Source organism: Myodes glareolus, chromosome 17, assembly GCF_982192425.1.
Source record: "Myodes glareolus chromosome 17, mMyoGla1.1, whole genome shotgun sequence".
In the NCBI taxonomy this organism is placed as follows: domain Eukaryota; kingdom Metazoa; phylum Chordata; class Mammalia; order Rodentia; family Cricetidae; genus Myodes; species Myodes glareolus.
This window is the reverse complement of record NC_142042.1, coordinates 20,493,500-20,511,341: the sequence shown is the minus strand read 5'-3', so window position 1 is coordinate 20,511,341 and position 17,842 is coordinate 20,493,500. Positions and strand designations below refer to the sequence as shown.

The following is a 17,842-nucleotide window of genomic DNA, read 5'->3' as shown; positions in this document are numbered from 1 at the left end:
CGAAATAACCACACAGAAATTGTATTAATTAAAACACTGCTTGGTCTATTAGCTCTTACATCTTATTAGTTAACTCTTACACCTTGATTTAACCCATTTTTATTAATCTATGTATCTCCATGTGGCAGTGACTTACCAGGAAAGATTTGGCATGTCTCATTTTGGCAACTCCATGATGTCTCTCTCCGACTCTGCTTTCTTCCAGAATTTAGTTTTGTCTTCTCTGCCTATCTAAGTTTTGCCTTATTAACTAGGCTAAGGCAGTTTCTTTATTCATTAACCAATGAAAGCAACACACAAATAGAAGGAACTCATACACCATTTCCCCTTTTCTGTTTAAACAGAAAGGAAGACTTTAACTTTATCACAGTAAAATTACATATAACAAAACAGTTATCAAGCAAGAATTACAGTTACAATATTTATATCTATTTTACCTTTTATCATAACTAAGGAAACTATAACTATCTATTTATTTTTTAACTCCATCAAAGACTCCAGAAGGATATAATATTACCTAAGTAAACAGGAAGTGCATTGTAAACAACTTCCAAAACTCTAGAAACATCTTGCTGCTTGGACAGTTACCCAAAGTTCTTCTATACTGTTGGGGCATCCGTCTTCAGCCTTTAGGCCCATAGTATCCAGCAGACTTTTTCACAAAGCAGGAGATTTTAAAGACAGTTCAGTCACTTTTTTCTGTATCCTGCAGAATGTCTCGCAGACTCATTCATGAAGCTGGAACCCTGAAGGACCATCTCACCTTTAGGCAAGTTCAGCAGTCCTCTCTCTGTAGGTACTGCATGCCCAATGAAGCAGTCCAGGCAAGAGCAGTTTCTTGCCTAAATGGCTAACCAACTCCATAAGGAGTCTCTTCGATGCCCATCTTCCTCTTGGAGTAGCTGGTACTGTCAGGAGCAGATGTGTCTCACTGTCATGAAAAGTCCTAAATTCTTAAATATTTTAAATGCCATATTTTGAAGGTCTCTGAAAGATTTGAGGACTACCTATCTAACTGAAATGTACATTACATTTTTAAATAAAGTATACAATCACAATACCTTAATCAAGAGCAGAAATATACATATAACAAAATTGACCTTAAATTTGTATCAATAAACCAAGATCCATACCAATGCAAATTATTCATACCTATATTATATCTCCCTTTAAATGTAAATAAACATTTATAGACAATATTTAGGAATATGGGCACAGTTCTGTCCATACTGCTTCCTGCTGACTGGGGGCACTGTTAATCAGGTCTTTCATGTTGTATCCTGTATGCTAGGTTTTTCTCAGTCAGCAGTTGGGCGAAATCATTTTTTGAGAGTGTTCACGGCAACCTTTCAGGAGGGCGTGGTCTATCATACCATATTAATCTAGACGTAATCCACAGGTTCTCATCTTCTGTGAAAACAAAAGAAGAACCTCTTTTTTAAAGCAACTTATCCTTAGACCCAAATTTGGGGTCATAATACCTTTATAATATACATGCTGATTTAGCTTAGTAGCCCATATAATGAAATGTCTCTGTACTTAGCTCCTTTACAGTCAAAAAATTTAAAGACAACACAATAATATACATAATTCAGACTCTCTGTGTATAGTCCATCTTTACGTAGCTTGTTTTTACTCTGTTACTTTTTATTATTTATTTTATTATTTTTACTCCTTTAATCTATGACTGCCTGTACTCTGTCTCCTTAAAGACATTACCCCATTTTTAAAGCATTAACTTTATTTTATGATTCTCTATACTCTTTTCTTCTCTCTTTCAAGCTCTCACATCTTATTGGCTAACTTTACACCTTGATTTAACCCATTTCTATTAATCTAAATATTGCCACGTGGCAGTGGCCTACCAGGAAAGATTTGGCATGTCTGATTTTGGCGGCTCCTATACCACAGGACAAAACTAAAGGGAGGTAAACTCTTCATCCACAGAAATCAGCCATAGTAATAATCAGGTTTGGCAACAGACTTGCTAAAATTAAATACCCACAGACTTTTCAAATGGAATTGTCTGACCAAATCCAGAACTAAGAAGGAGAAAGACTGTTATTACCAAGTTGGCTGATGTCTGCTCCTCTTGGTTGTCCTTTGGGGAGGGTGGAAATCTCTGGCCTCACTTGAAAAAGGAGGGTTTGTTTTGTTTGTTTGAGTTTTTTGTTTGTTTGTTTGTTTGTCTTTTTTTTTTTTGATTTTTCGAGACAGAGTTTCTCTGTAACTTTGGAGCCTGTCCTGGAACTAGCTCTTGTAGACCAGGCTGGTCTCGAATTCACAAAGATCCGCCTGCCTCTGCCTCCCAAGTGCTGGGATTAAAGGCGTGCGCCACCACCGCCCGGCTTGTTTGTCTTTTTGTTTTTTGTTTCTTGTTTTTGGGTTTTTTTTGTTTGTTTGTTTGTTTTTTGGTTTTTGTTTTTTCAAGACAGGGTTTCTCTGTGTAGCTTTGGAGCCTGTCCTGGAACTCACTCTCTAGACCAGGCTGGCCTTGAACTCCCAGGAATCCACCTGCTTCTGCCTCCTGACTGGTGGGATTAAAGATGTGCACCACCATCACCTGGCTATGACTACATTTTTATAACTAAAAATTGCTGGATGAATTCTGTATTTAAAACCCCTTATGGGACTATTCAAAGTGGAAATAAATAATTTTACATTTATCCAGAATGTAGAACTCTCTGAATATGAGACCTTCATCACTTTTTCTGGTTTAAGTTGAATTGGCGGGTAGCACTGTGCTGTCAGATTCCACATGCCTTACCATGGGTCAAGTGCCTAACCCTGAGCATCCCCACCTCCAACTGTGTCTCCTTATCCTCTCTCCCTGAAGATTTTTCTCACTAATTATCCATGTTTACACATGAAAGTTAAGTTTATAAAAATCAGAGACTTGAAACATAAAAAGATTAATTATTTGAAACATTTTTAGGTATGTGTGTGTTTTCTGTTTCCTATGAAAAATACACCACATGGTTAATGGCTACAGAGCACACCCATTTATTGCCTTCTGTCTTTTTTGGGTCAAGAATCTGGATGAGGGTGCTCGCTTCGGCAGTACATATACTAAAATTGGAACGATACAGAGAAGATTAGCATGGCCCCTGCGCAAGGATGACACGCAAATTCGTGAAGCGTTCCATATTTTTAATTACAAAATAAAAAAAAAGAATCTGGATGAGGCAGAACTGGTTTCTCTGTGGTGTCAGGGTGCCCATCGAGTGGTCGGCGTTGCCGTCTGCAGCCTCTTTTAACTGCAGTGACGCTTGCTAATTCTATTTGAAATCATAGAAATAGCTTGAGTAGAAACTGATCAGGTAGAATTTGTTCACTGTATATAGCACTGAGGCTTCCATTCTCTTCCTGGCTGTCAGCCAGGGAAAATATCTCAACCTGCTCCCTGCACCCTCTTACATTGCCATCTCCTGCTTCCCCTCCACTCTGCAGGTACACAGTCCTATGTAATATTATCATGGTGGTGGGAATCTTAGCAGCATTTGCCCCATAACACAGCCGAAGGTCCCATTCCCACTTAAGTGTGAAAGATGCCACAGCACATGTACTCAGGGGTTGGAATCTTGAAAGTCACCTTAGAATTCTGTCTACCATTGGGGCTTAGTCAGCCTGCTTTGCTATAACATAATAGCATATGCTGGGTATAGTAAAGAAAGACACTTCTTTCTCACCCTTCTAGACACTAGGTTCAAGATATCATCAGAGCCAGTGTCTGCCTAGGACTAGCTTCCTGGCCTGATCATAGATGCTTTCTCTTCTTGCTTTCTTAGCCTAGAGATCAGTTGTCCTCACAAATATTTTATAAGGGCTGGAGTTCCTCCCAAAGATCTCAACCCCAAATACCATCAAGTTAGAAATTCCACATCAGCATAAGAATTTGGGCAAGACACAACTGTGTTACTATAGCATACCCATGATAAAAGTATATGTGAGGAAATCTTTGCTATCAAGGTCTCACAACCTATCACAGAACGTGACCAGCAGCAGCCTGGGTGTCTTGCCTTTGAGTATCTGTCATGGGAATTCAGTGCAATGCAATTCTAACTACAGGGCAAATGGTTTAAATAGGTTAAGCAACTGTGCTTATATGTAAATATATTCTAACCTAGAAATTACTGGTTAATTCTGAGTTGGTAGTGTTGACAGTGTGGGTGGAACACAGGTGACTTCATGGGGGTGAAACAAGATTATAGGGGTAACAGAGACAGCGGGGACAAGAAACTGTTCACAGTCTGAAAATGTATTGCTTTGACTCTTTGACAATTTGTGATGCAACTCAAAGCGGGCGGATGCTTTCAATGGTCTCATAAACTTGCCTTTGTATAATACCACTAGCCAAATTCTGAAAGAAATGCAGATTTTTGCTATGAAGAAACAAAATCAGCCAGATGAGGTAGTAAACCTGTAATCTCAGGGCTCAGAAGGATCCCAAATTTGAAGCAAGGCTGGGTTATAGAGCAAGATATTTTCTCAAAAAATAAAACAAAACAGAGAGAGAGAGAGAGAGAGAGAGAGAGAGAGAGAGAGAGAGTATTTACATGCTTCTTCATTTAGAAAGAAAATCAATAGATTATACAACAGAAACTTCCAGAAGAGAAGTCAGTGTCTAAGAAACATATGACAGGTGCTGAGCCTTAGCAATGGTCAGACTACAGAACAAAAGCAGGGGCTACCTCTCTACTCACCAACTGGCCTGTGCTCCCCGTAGGCCCACGACTCATCACAGGTTCCTGGCAGCCACGTAGCAATACTTATTAAAATGTGAAATCATACGTGTCCATTCCCCCAACATTGTTGCACCTGGGAAATGACTATAGAAATAAAAGCATCTGTATAAACAGATAAAAGGACAAAGCTGTCAACTTCAGCCTTTTCTATAAAGTGGGAGTAATCCTTGGCCATTTTAACTGGAAGAATAAGAAATTCCAATTTCCCATCTGGAAGAGCATGTGAATCTTCAGACAGAACAAACCACATCTGGTAGGATGGATAGGATGTTTTCCCAACCACACATGGACAGGATCAGAACAATGGGTCATGTGATCTGATCTTTGTGACGGTCTGTGGGAGCCCACGTGTGACTCAGTTTCCATCTGGAGTCGTTTCTGACTTAAAGTCATTTGAGCTCCTGGGGCACTCAGAGGTGCAGTAAGTATATCCCGGGAGTATCAGCAGTCACGCAGTGTAAACACAAAAAACTCAGCAGCCATATGGTGTAAATACAAAAATGAGGTCAGCTGTGCAGCGTGAAAATAAGTAAGAAGCTACTCGGGTATAAGTGTAAGATGAGAGTAACTTAAGTCAGAAGTAACTTAAGTATAAGGGCATAAAGTAATTATAGGCCAAGAAAATACTAAGCAGCTGTTTGTACATTTACTGAAAAAATATTTTAAAAGTTAGAGGTGCCCAAGTAGGGCATCAACAACTGTGTAAAATTTTAGAATTTGTACATTCACGTATAGATATTTTAAAGATTGGGGATACCAAGGAAGGACAACAACAATTGCTTCAGTTTTTGAAATGTCTGAAGGATTTGTGCCCCTGGTTCCCTACAGAAGGGAGTATGAATCTAGAGATTTAAAAAGATATGTGTGAATGAGTGAGCACGCTTTGTCTTAGTCTGTGTTTAGACTGTTGCTACGTTGCTGTTTTTTGTGTTCGTGTCTCTGAAAAGTTTAAGTGGTACCAGTACCTGTCTGTCTGTCCTTACTGTCCCTTGTTGTCTGTTGACCTCTGTTATCCCAGAAGAGATGAGGCAGGCAGTCTCTGCCTCAAGCCTCCTGTGCATTTTTATTGGATCAGTTCCAGGACTTTGGATCCTGAAAGAAAATCTTCTCTAAGGAGAGGCATGGCACCGGCCACCTCCCTTCATTGTTCTCTGACCCACAGCCAGCCAGCAGCTCCTGCAGAGGTCAGGGGATGCACACGCTCAGGTGGGCAGGGAACGACAGGAGGTCACGCTCATGTGAACGGGGCGGCAGAGAACTGACTGCTGGCAGTTGAAAAACTGCACGGATGTGAAACAAAGAATCTTTGATTATGGCCAGAGAAGTTAACAATTTTTTTCAGGAATACTGGCGGTTTATATAAATTTTTTCAGGAATGCTATACGAGTTTATATAAATTCTGAGGGTCTAAAAAATATCCGGGCCTGAGGACATCAATAAAGGTTGGAAGGATCTGAGGGCATAAAAGCTTGGATTATATGGGTCTGAAAGGATATTCTGAAAAATATAGATAAAATTTATAAGAAATAATGGCTTAAGATGCATATAGAAATTATTACAAGATTTCTTTCTCCTTTTATAGTATTAGTATACCAGGATTTCAAAAGTCCAGAGTTAAGCATTAATAGAGTTCAGACAACGATTGCTTGCTGCTTGAGTCACAAGCTTAAGATTTTAAATTTCTTTGGAATGTCTTCTGAACATAGGCTTAGATGCTGTTTAATCCAAATCTATAGTTTTTGTTAGGGCTCAAGGATGTGAGTCTGTTCCTGCTGTTCTACAAACACCTGTTACCTTCTTTTTCTACAATTTGGATTTCAGTACAGACTAATAATGGTAATACATCTGAAAGTTTTATGTCCTTTTATAAAATGGAGATTCATACAAACTTTGGAAAAATGGAGAGAATTAAAAAAACTTGGATCCACCTCTCACAAAATAAAAGGATTACAGTATCTCTCTCCCTCTCCCTCTCCCTCTCCCTCTCCCTCTCCCTCTCCCTCTCCCTCTCCCTCTCCCTCTCCCTCTCCCTCTCCCTCTCTCTCTCTCTCTCTCTCTCTCTCTCTCTCTCTCTCTCTCTCTCTCCTGGTCTTGGGACTCTTCATTTTCCTTAATTATTGCGACTATGAGTTTACAATTTTCAAACGAGTCCATAAATTTAACTTCTGTTCCCAGTCTGTATCTGTTGCACCAGGTTCCCACCTGGCTGACAAATGCATCCAAGCATCAATTGCTGATAACAACCTGCTCCAAATGACTATGAGTCCTGAACTTGCTGAAACCTGATGTGGTTCAGTCCAGCCGATGTGATGCTGTCTTTCAGCCTGTCAATGAATCAGATGCTTCTAAGTTCCTTTATTACCTTTGACTAACATCCTAGCTTTCCAGGACCCTGATAACAACGTCCTAAGGTCAGCAGGAAGTGATTACAGAAATGAATACAACATCCCTGTTCCTCCCCTGGAACGTTAGATAAAAATGGAATTTCCCTGTCAATCATCCCAGGGATTTTGGTCATGGATGTCTTGAATAATAATTCCTATCTGGGTACCATTAAACCAATGATGCTAAAATCTCAATATCAGCTTCTGGAACCAACTCATCTCAAGGATTTGAGATGATGTACTACACAGGGACAAGGAATTTTGAAAGGGCACATGGGAGTCTGAATTAAAAATATAATAATAAAGGGGGAGTTAATGTTACACCCACAGTCACCATATATGTGTTGTATTTTAAATTTTTAAATGTGAATGTCTGTGAACAATCTTCCATGAATAGATTTTGGATGAAAGCACCACCATATAATTTGCTTAGGTCTAATGGGAAGGTCTATCTTCTGATTTATAAAGGGGTTCTGACTTTGTTTTGGTATAGGAAGAGGGCATGTCTGCATCTTTTCACAGGATGAAATTGAAGCTCAATTGGTAGGGTTTATGGAGCAGAGAGATGCTGATCCTGATGCTGCTGCTGCTGATCCAGAACGGCCAGAGTGAGATCCATTGGGCCTATGTTTCTAAACCACCTAGTTTGCATCTTGCTGCTTGGAAAGGAAAGGAAATTGTGGTCACAGCCAACAACACACATCTTTTAGATCCATCTGCCACACATGAGTTCCCTATTGCTCGAAAATTTTCTCATGTTGGGTATGGTCAAGGAATTCCTGGGTTTTACAAAGAATGTTGCTTTGGAGGGATATCCTGGAGAGTTTTCAGAACTAATAAGGACCTGATAAACAATGTACATATTATACCAAGTTATTACTTTCTCAAGGTAATTGGGTATAATTTCACACACCTCCCTCCATGCATATAGGAACTGTGAGAATCTAGTGGAACTTTGTTGTGGAGACGATGTACCGGCATTATCCCATTAAAGTATAACATCGCAGGAACATCACAGCACATTCTTGACTGGTCTGGAAACCAAGAAGATTATAGTGACTCTTATCCTTCGTCTACAGCAGATCTTGGGACCAAGGACTGACTGCTGGAATTGGTTACTCCAGTACAAAGTTTCCACAGACTTATGTTTGGAAACTTGCTGCTGTCATTGAAAAAATGGCAGGAAAATCCAGTTCTTCAAAATCTGTTTGCCCCCTGAAAGGAACTGTTTTGGCTTGTGTCAAATACCTATGTATGGACTGGAGAGATGGCTCAGTGTTTAAGAGCACTGACTGCTCTTTCAAAGGTCCTGAGTTCAATTCTCAGCTACCACATGGTGGCTCAAACCATCTGTAATGAGATTTGCTACCCTCTTTTGGCATGAAGGCAGAACACAATACAAAATACATAAATATATCTTTTTTTTAAAAAAAAAGGCTTATGTTCTTTTGGTGGGAGAGGTAAAAATCTCCATGAATGGTATCATGTTAATGTATCATGCCCTGATTGTATTTTGACTAATTGTATTTCTCAAGTGAATAATCATACCCGTGTACTGGTATTAAAATACCTTCTTCTGTAATGTTACCTGTGCATCTGAATGATCCATGGCTTGATGACAAAGGGTTACAAATAATTGAAGAAATCAAGGAAGCTTTAGGTAGACAGAAACGTGCTGTTGGGTTAGTTGTAGCAGGAATGCCTGCTCTTGTTGTTATGGTGACCACTATTACAGTTGCTTCGCCGGCTTTGTCTCAGTCTATTCAAATGCTGGATTTGTTATTCAATGGAATTAATATTCAATTATCTAAGAATTCAATGGAATTAATATTCAATTATCTAAGAATGTTTCTATGACAGCAGAGACACAAGAAGACCCAGATGTAAAAATAGGACATGAGTTGAATGTCCTGTATGATGTGGTACAATCTTTAGGGGATGAGCGCCACAGTTTAAAAACCAGAGTCCAGCTGAAATGTCATGCTAGCTATCAATGGATTCGTGTTCCCGCTTTTGGGTATAATGAAAGTGCTGTCAGTTGGGAAAGAGTTAAAGTACAAAGTAAGGGAATCTGGCATGATTCTAATGAGTCCTTAGATTTGGTTAAACTCCATCAAGAAATATTGGATTTGAAGAAGGCTAAATTAGATTTTGATGCAGCCAAAGCAGTTGAAGATATTCTGGAACAATTTCAAAAGGCTGTTCCATCATGGTCAGCGTTTACTTCACTTCTTAGTATTATTGCAGTTGTTGGAATTTGTGTTCTTTTGGGCATAATTTGTTGACCTATACTTCATTGTGAACTCACTGTGGAAAGTGGGCTTGGAACTTCATAGAGTAAAACTCTGCACATTTCCCTAAAAACTTGACACCAGAGACTTGCAGTCAGAGACGGGTAAGTTTTCTTTGCCTCTCTTCAACCTAAGACAGGAGCTGGATCTCTAGGATCCGTTTTCCCGTGTTGGGTAAGACTAGAGTGCAGTAAGGAACTCCCAAGTCACCTGAGGGACTCAGAGGTTCTTAAAAATAAAAAAAAGAGGGAATGTGTGGGAGCCCACATGTGGCTCAATTTCCATCTGGAGTTATTTCTAACTTGAAGTCATTTGAGTTTGAGATTGCTTGCCTGCTCTGCCTTTTCCAATAACCTTGAGGGCTACGAGAGACTTCTGATTTAGCCCATGAAAAAAGAACACTCTGTCTAGTAGGCAGCATACTGCTGACAGCAAACCTCAGGAACATCAAGATAGACAGTGAGGCTGCTTCCGAGCAGCAAGCACATGTTGGAGAGGAGGCTGCTCACTCAAGGACAGAGATGGTCTTGTGGTTAGATACCGACTGACCATCTGTGTTGCTCTTTGCTCTGCTTTTGTATATAAGCAAGTTCTGAAATAAACTCTGGGCTTTTTGACTGCCTTGGCATGACCAGACAGAACTCCCGATTCTATGCTGTCTTCTGTTTCTTCTGACTTTTCTTTGGCCTCGAGGGTCCGTTATCCAGGAACCCTGGCTGACTTTGCAGGAGCAGGCTCCTAACAGCAGTCAATACAGAAGATAGAAATGTCTCACTTATTGCCATGGAGCTTTACACGCCTATGGAGAAAGACACAGAGATGTTCAGAGCAGGCCGAGTCCCGTGGGAACCTGGTTTGGAAACATTGAGGAAACTGAAGGGAGCTTCCTAAGTGCAGCCCTTTGGTCTCACCTGCTGCCGTGGGACTGTTGAGTCCACCGCTTACCACCTCCTAGAGAAAGCGCAAAGGAACAAAAGTGTCAGATGCCAGCATTGTGAAATGACTTTGGTGCCAGCAAGCGCTGTTTTCAGGGGGTTTTGTTTTCTTCTTAATCCTTTAGCCAAGTAATTGTCAAAATATTATTAATCTTCCCCAGATGTCTAAACCCTGGGGAAATTGTCAAAAACATTTTGTCCGTGTATCATATTACTCTGAGTCATAAAGCTGTCCTTCTCTCCAGACAATTTAAGAATCCAAGCTTATATTAAAAAAAAATCCAAGATTCTCTAAAGCAGATACATGTATGTCATATGTTACATATGTAGGCACATTTTGAACCTTTTCTCACCGGCATTAAGAGAAAACATGATGCCATGTTAGTCAAATAGATTTTGGCCTGTAGTTTTGTAACATTAGTACAAAAACAAAAACAAAACAAAAAAAAAACCTTTCTGGAGTTGCTTCCATAGTCCTAGAGTCTAACATTGTCTACAGGTTAGTTTATATTTGGATTTTCAACTGCTCCCTGGAACACCTAAATGCCTACCTTCTCTTTGCAGAAGCCATAAAAATCTCTCTGTAAAAACTCTGGCCAGTCCAAGAGAACAGAGGAAAATGTACTGCCGCTGTGGCTCTCCCAGCAGTAGAACCCACCAGACACCTACAAAAGCCTGAACTCCACAAACACCACCCATGTGCTCGGAGCTTCCCATCAGCAGACAACACAAGGTGAGGCCAACGTCCTAAGGGGAAGCACAGAGCAATTAGGAAAGAGGACGAGATGGATAATCCACGAAGAGAAAAACTACTTTTCACTAAGTGTTTTGAATAGACCCAAAGAAACAAGGACGTCCTTTGAAGGAAGAACACAATGTCAGGTTTTTTAAATACTTTTTTATTAATTTTATTGAGCTATACATCTTTCTCTGCTCCCCTGCCTTCCTCTCCCATCCTCTTAAGCCCTCTCCCATGGTCCCCATGCTCCCAATTCACTCAGAAGATCTTGTCTTTTTCTACTTCCAATGTAGATTAGATCCATGGATGTCTCTCTTAGGGTCCTCATTATTGTCTAGGTTCTCTGGGATTGTGATTTGTAGGTTGATTTTCTTTGCTTTATGTTTAAAAGCCACTTATGAGTGAGTACATATGATATTTGTTTTTCTAGGTCTGGGTTTACCTCACACAATATGATGTTTTCTAGATCCATCAATTTGCCTGCAAATATCAAGATGTCATTATCTTTTTTCTGCTAGTACTCCATTGTGTAAAGGTACCACATTTTCATTATCCATTTTTTCATGTCGAGAAGCATTTACATTGTTTCCACATTCTGGCTATGACAAATAATGATGCTATGAACATAGTTGAGCACATGTCCTTGTGGTATTATTGAGCATCCTTTGGGTATATACCCAAAAGTGGTATTGCTGGGTCTTGAGCAAGGTTGTTTCCTAATTTTCTGAGAAATCACCATACTGATGTCCAAAAGGGCTGTAACAATTTGCATTCCCACCAGAAATGCAGAAGTGTTCCCTTTACCCCACATTCTCTCCAGCATAACTTGTCATTAGTGTTTTTGATCTTGGCCATACTTACAGGTGTAAGATGGAATCTCAGAGTTGTTTTGATTTGCATTTCTCTGATGGCTGAAGATGTTGAGCATTTCAGCCATTTTAGATTTCTCTGTTGAGAGTTCTCTGTTAAGGTCTGTATGCCATTTTTTAATTGAATTATTTGTTGTTTTGAAGACAAATTCCTTGCATTCTTTGTATACTTTGGAGATCAGCTCTCTGTCTGATATGGGGTTAGTGAAGATCTTTTCCCATTCTGTAGGCTGTCGTTTTATGTTGTTGACCCTGTCCTTTGCTTTATGGAAGATTTTAAGTTTCAGGAGGTCCCATTTATTAATTGTTTCTCTCAGTGTCTGTGCTACTGGGGTTATATTTAGGAAGTGGTCTCCTGTGTCAATGAATTCAAGTGTACTTCCCACTTTCTCTTCTATGAGATTCAGTGTGGTTGGCTTTATATTGAGGTCTTTGATCCATGTGGATTTGAGTTTTGTGCATGATAAAAGATATGGATCTATTTTCATTCTTCTATATGTTGATAACCAGTTATGCCAGCACCATTTGTTGAATATGTTTTCCTTTTTCCGTTTTATATTTTTGGCTTCTTTGACAAAAATCAGGTGTTGGTAGGTGTGTGGACTGATATCTGGGACTTTGATTCAGTTCCATTGGTCTTCTGCCTGTCTTTATGTCAGTACCAGGCTGTTTTCAGTACTGTAGCTCTGTAGTATAGTTTGAGGTCAGGGATTGTGATGCCTCTAGAAGTTTCTTTATTGAACAGAATTGTTTTGGCTATCCTGTTTTTTGTTGTTGTTGTTGTTATTGGTGGTGGTGGTGGTGGTGGTGGTGGTGGTCTTGGTTTTTGGTTTTTGGGGGTTTTTTGTTTATTTGTTTTTGCTTTTACATATGAAGTTGAGAACTGTTCTTTTGAGGTCTGTGAAGAACTTTACTGGGATTTTAATGGCCATCGAATTGAATCTGTAGACTGCTTTGGTTAAGATTGCCATTTTTACTATGTTAATTCTACCTACCAAAGATCATGGGAGATCTTTCCATTTTCTGGTGTCTTCTTCAATTTCTTTCTGCAAAGATTTAAAGTTCTTGTCATACAAGTCTTCCACTTGTTTGATTAGAGTTACTTTGAGATATTTTATGCTATTTGTGGCTATTGTGAAGGGTGATGTTTCTCTGATTTCTTTCTCAGTCCATTTATCATCTGCGTGAAGGAGGGCTACTGACTTTTTTAGTTAATTTTTTATACTGCTACATTACTGAAAGTGTTTATGAATTGTAGAAGTTCCTTGGTAGAATTTTTGGGGTCACTTATGTAAACTGTCATATCATCAGCAAACAGTGAGCATTTGACTTCTTCTTTTCCAATTTGTATCCCCTTGATCTCCTTTTGTTGTCTTATTGCTCTAGCTAGAACCTTAAGAACTATATTGAACAGATATGGAGAGAGTGGAAAACCTTGTCTTGTTCCTGATTTCAGTGGAATTGTTGGGAGTTTCTCTCCATTTAGTTTGATGTTGGCTGTTGGCTTGTATATTGCCTTTATTGTTTTTAGGTATGTTCTTGTATCCCTGCTCATCATGAAGGGATGTTGTATTTTATTGAAAGCTTTTTCAGCATCTAATAAGATGATCATGTGGTTTTTATTTTTCAGTTTGTTTATATGGTGGATTACCTTGACAGATTTTCATATGTTGAACCATCCCTGCATTTCTGGGATGAAAACCAACTTTTCCATGGTGGATGATTTTCTGATGTGTTCTTGGATTCGATTTGCCAGTATTTTATTGAGCATGTTTGCATCAATGTTCATGAGTGAGACTGGTCTGTAATTCTCTTTCTTAGTAATGTCTTTACACAGTTTGGATATCAGAGTAATTGTAGCCTCATAAAAAGAGTTTGGCAATGTTCCTTCTGTTTCTATTATATGGAACAATTTGAGGAGTATTGGTACTAGTTCTTTGAAAATCTTGTAGAATTCTGAGCTGAAACCATCTGGTCCTGCTTTTTTGGGGGGTTTTTGGGGAGAGTGGGGGGGAGACTTTTGATGACTGTTTCTATTTCTTTAGCAGTTATAGGTCTATTTAATTTGCTTATTTGGTCTTGATTTAATTTTGGTAAGTAATTTTTATCCAGAAAGTTGTCCATTTCCTTTAAGTTTTCCAATTTTATGGAGTACAGGTTTTCAAAATGTGACCTAATGATTCTCTGGATTTCCTCCATGTTTGTGGTTGTATCCCCATTTTCATTTCTGATTTTGTTAATTGGGATATTCTCTCTCTGCCTTTTGGTTAGTTTAGATAAAGGTTTGTCTATTTTATTGATTTTCTCAAAAAACCAACTCTTTGTTTCCTTGTATTGTTTTCTTTGCTTCTATTTTGTTGATTTCAGCTCGCAATTTGATTATTTCCTGCCATCTAGTCCTCCTGGGTGAGTTTGCTTCTTTTTGTTCTAGAGTTTTCAGGTGTTCTGTTAACTCACTAGTGTGGGATTTTTCCAGCTTCTTTATGTAGGCATTTAGTGCTATAAACTTTCCTCTTGACACTGCTTTCATTGTGTCCCATAATTTTTTTTTTTTGGTTTTGTGGTCATCTTCATTGAATTTTAGCAAATTTCCAGAAGCCATTACAACAGTTGCCTGCATATCTACTGTATCCTAGGCGGTCAAACAGCAGTAAGGTTGACTTACTCTGAGGGAAATGTACTACAAAACTTAAATAAATAAATAAATAAATAAATAAACCTACCTTAAAAGTTAGCAAAGACACAGATTTTAAAAATCAAAATTTCTGCCAAATGGGAACAGCAGAACTCATTTCATAGTTTCATGAAACAATAAATGTAAAGCCTTAGAATACCTCCTGGTCCACGCTGAGGGGAGTGAGCTGATAGCTCTCTTTATTGTGGGGAGCCCTGGATGAGTGAAGTCCTGGGTCATTGTGTATTGTTTGCCCTGAGCACAGCCGTATCAAGCACCGTACCCTCAGAGTCATGGGAAAATGGCAAAGCCTTTGCCTGTGGTGAGCCTCAGGGGGATGGCAAAGCCTTCCTCTGGTCCATCTGTGAGTGTTAGCCGTGTGTGCCACAGGTGTCCACCAGAGCCTTCTCCCCCTGGATGTTCATTGCAGTCCCCTACACGAATTGCTCCTACCCGGACTGCTAACCCAGCCTCCTTGTTTGTATGTGAGTAATGATCCTGCCTCCTGGTTCAACTGTATTTAATAAACATGCCGAGCTTCTGGGGTACTGCAGTTCTCCATCAAAGAGCTCATGCCACCCAAGGCCAGCTCTTCTGACTGTGGATATGTGTGCTATTTCTTCTTTCGCTTACTGTCAGGTCAATCCCGGGACAGGACGTTGTGTTAAGAACACGACAATTGATATCATTATTGCATCCGATTTTTGTTACTATGACAGAGACCTGAGACAGTCAGCTGATATGTGGAAAGCAAGGATTTGGAGGTAAGGTTAGAGAGGCTTCAACCCATCACAGGTGGGCCCCATTACTTTGGATGAGGCAGCACGTTGAGGATGAGAAGGTTTGAGAAAGAAAGACTTGTGAAATGGATCCTCGAAAAACCCTAAGCGGTTCCTGTCTGAGGCATCAAAACCAGGGAGCAGAAGAGGAGCCAGAATAAGAAAAGCAAAGGACTGAGCAACAAATGGACTTGTTCAGAGGTGGGGGCAGGGGACAAGGGAGGGGTAAGCATTTAACAAACTCAGGTGCTATACTGAAGAACGGGAAGGGGAAAGCAAATGGGAAGGGCGGACTCAGATCCTGATGAGCCCTCGATGCCAGGGCTTTACACCTTCACACCTGCCAAAGGGGAAGGAACCGCACTCGCAGGACCCTCGGCCAGTCTGCTTGGGTGAGCGGTTTTTCACCCGGGTGTGATGATCAGTGACTACATGACTGACATCAGTTGGCACAGTTCAGAAACAGTCATCAAATCGCTTCCTCGCTCATTCCCAAATGTGCCCTTTACGTTAACTGAACAGTCTGCATCTAATGAAGTTGCTCACTTACGCATTTTCTGAAACTGCTAGGCATGAATAAAAGAAAAACCGAACTCCTTTTCTCTGAAAGCGATACACACACAACGACATCGAACAGAAGACACAGGGAATATTTCATCTTTAAGAGTGTTGACTTCTGCCTCCTCCGGGTCACGCACTGAGAAGAACCTCTCCTTGTGTCTCCCGAAGTACTCACACCTGAGCACTTTCCAGACGCGCTGACACCTATAGCCACGTGTACCAATGCGCCTTTTCTCTGACGCCACCAGCAGCATTTGGGCCAGGGATGTGGCTGTGCGTGCTTGCGTGGCCGTGGGCGGCGCTGTGTGTGTAGGCCAGAGGACAACCTCAAATGCTATTCTGTTCTAGAAGGAACCTGCCAGTGAGAAAATACTGCTCACACTTCGAGACTAATGAAGGAAAAGGTCCTGGAACACAGCAGACATCCAGCTTTTGTCAGGAGCGTTTATCAGGAGCTATTGCTGGCCATGACGCAATTACAGCTTACTCTCAAAACTGTTGCTGTCTTCTGTAATGTCACTTGTGCAATAACAGCCATGAATCTCCCAATTACCGTGCATTTTCATACAATGTGTGCATGTAATCTTATGATTGTATCTCAGTCTTATGGGCACACATATCCGTGGATAAGAGATGACTTTTCATTTACTTATGTAGTTTTGATATATAGAATATATATTAGGACATGGTTCATAACTAGGTCTATTGTCCCACGAGGAGTACAGACACCTAAAAGCCTGCTTACTAACTACACACAATTAGCTCATTTCCACCTCAGAAAAGAATTCAACTAGACTCGAGGCGTTTTGTAAAAAGAAAACTTTACAGCTTACACAAGATCAAAGTCGCAGATGTCCAAACGAGGCTACTAAGAAAAAGCTCGCCCAATTCTTCACTTGCCAGTCCACTAGCAATGGATCTGAGTCTCAACATTGTCATCTGCACTGTGTGCCCTCCCTGTCTGGTCGAGGCTTTGCTCCTATGGCCTTGGACCTTTGTGTTGCCATGGTAAGCAGCTCAGCTCCTTATGCTTCAAGGCTCCTTAGGAGAAGAGTTTTTAGAATAGAAGAGGAGCATGGAGGAGTTAGGAGGAGGACAGGATTCTTAGAGTCAGAACAATAAAGAGCAGGTGAAATGAAGAGCCTGTCTGTGTGGGGTTATTACAGGAATCCTTTCCGCCCTCTTCGCTCCTGAGAAACATTCACCTTTGGGACCCTGGGTAGGGGCTGGGGCTGTTCTTATAGCCCCCACAGCTGGCGCCTGCACCAGGGTATCAAGGAGAATAGTCTGGGAATGATCTGTGAGGAAGAGGTAATTCCCTTCAAGAGGAACATCAGATGGTTCCTCCTGGAAGTGTCTCAGAGATACATTTCTGAATAGGGGGACCTCAGGGGACCTCACCAAAACGAAGCTGCAAGTCACGAAGACAGTCCAGAATGGCCTGGAATTGGGTGAGTAGCGTCCCTTCCCTGCCCCCGCCCCCTGCCTGCCGCCACCCAAGGGCAACCCTAAGTAGTCCCTTCTGGACAGGCCCAGAGACACTTCCCAAATTGTCAGCTTCTCAGAGAGTCCTCGCCAGTAGTAGAGGGACACGAATGCTTGTTGACAATGACTGATCTTTTACTTCCAACCCCCTCCCAAACACTCTCTTTCTGTGATTTTTTTTTCTTTCACAATGGGTTTAACAGCATGTAAGCAAAGAACAGCTCTTTACAAAATTTATTTTTTTAAAAAAAAAAAGTGCTTAAAAAGAGAGCGATTCGAGCTGCTCCCTTGCTCGCTGGGCCTGGTCTGTGGGCTCAGTCCGGCAGGGGCAGTTCCGGTGCTTTGAGAGCCTGCCTGAGGACAGGCAAGCCCTGTCTCAG

At 40.7% G+C, this 17,842-nt stretch overlaps 1 non-coding gene across 1 annotated transcript; it reads left to right on the top strand.

Moving 5' to 3' along the window:
• The first annotated feature begins 3,045 nt into the window (after positions 1–3,045).
• Positions 3,046–3,152, top strand: LOC125414864 (U6 spliceosomal RNA). The gene has a single exon (XR_007236422.3). It is a non-coding gene; the product is annotated as a U6 spliceosomal RNA (small nuclear RNA).
• Positions 3,153–17,842: the final 14,690 nt, after the last annotated feature.